Raw genomic sequence first — 1359 nt, forward strand, 5'->3', positions numbered from 1 at the left:
GAAAACAGCGAAATAGAACCGTCGGGTATCACGTGACGAGAGAGGAGTCAAGTGCCTTCTCGTAGAAAACGGACAAAAATGGCATTCGCCGATAATGGTGATAAATGAAAAAAATATTCGTTATTCCCTGTAGAATGCACTAAAACTGGAAATGCTGAGATCCATTGCACATACCCTTTATAAACAAACAAACATAAACGTGTGCAGACGTATATTAATAATAGCAGTGTTTTACAAACATTTGAATGTTTCGACAAAAAAAAAAAAAAAAAGACAAAACTCTTGAGGTGAGTAACTGAAAAGTGCCGGGTACTACGCCTCGTGCTTTATAGATCAGACTTTGGTCTAAATGTCGTTTGCTGCCTTGAGTTTATTAAGCGACCTTATCTGCTAGTAAATCATGTTATTGTTTATTATATTGTTATGACCAGATCATCATCGGTGGTCCGGTGCGCGGGCTTCAAACCAGTAGCTAATAAGAGTTAGAGTGGTTTGATTCCACCCTCTGGGTGTCAGAATTGTTTCAAGTCCGATTGACACAGTTTTTGCAAAAAATACAGAGGATTTAATCACAAATATGCGAATGAAATGTCGTCAAAAATTGGTAATATATCCATAACAATTAGGCAAACGTAATTCAACACCGTAAACTCAACGGTAAAGCAAGCTGAAACACTGAAAATCACTGCGCATAAGACTATGCATCTAACAGAGCGAAAAGCTCTTCCAGCACACTCGGCTGTTGGTAAAAACTAGAATACTCTCCCACTGAAAGGTTAAAAGAATATTTCTAGTATTTTCATTCAGAAATATTCTAGTATTTTTTAGAGGTTACAGGGTTTATCTTTCGTTCTTAGCATTTTGAAATACTTTTTACATATTCATGTGCCGAATGTAGCCAAGCTTCGCAACATTTCTTGACTAATTAGGTGTCAAACATAGGTCGCCAAAAACGATGCCAACTTGGCATTAATCTTAAATTTATCCCCAATTCCATAAGCGCAATGTTAAATGTTGCATAGCAGGCAAAGGACACACACTGGTAAAATTACAAGACCTAAGGTAATTTTGAGCAGAAACTAATAGAACAAACACCGAATTGAGCCAGATTACAACTAGGGATTGTAATACCGGACCAAAAATGCAATACCGGTATTCGGCATTTTCTTAATGTGATACCGGAATATCGGTATTAATACCGGTATTAGAAATTTCCCCCAAAACATTCAAAAACATAATGTTTCGTTGCCATATTTCATTATTTTGTGCAAAAAATGCATTATTTACTTATTGTGAACGTATATAAAATGAAGGAACAAATATCACAGTAAAAAACCAATAATAGCAAGAAATATAATG

At 35.8% G+C, this 1359-nt stretch overlaps 1 non-coding gene across 1 annotated transcript; it reads left to right on the forward strand.

The window, feature by feature from the left end:
* Positions 1 to 425: 425 nt before the first annotated feature.
* Trnastop-uca (transfer RNA opal suppressor (anticodon UCA)) lies at positions 426 to 512 on the forward strand. Its single transcript has one exon. It is a non-coding gene; the product is annotated as a tRNA-Sec (tRNA).
* The last annotated feature ends 847 nt before the right edge of the window (positions 513 to 1359 follow it).

Source organism: Uloborus diversus, chromosome 9 (assembly GCF_026930045.1).
Source record: "Uloborus diversus isolate 005 chromosome 9, Udiv.v.3.1, whole genome shotgun sequence".
Taxonomy (NCBI): domain Eukaryota; kingdom Metazoa; phylum Arthropoda; class Arachnida; order Araneae; family Uloboridae; genus Uloborus; species Uloborus diversus.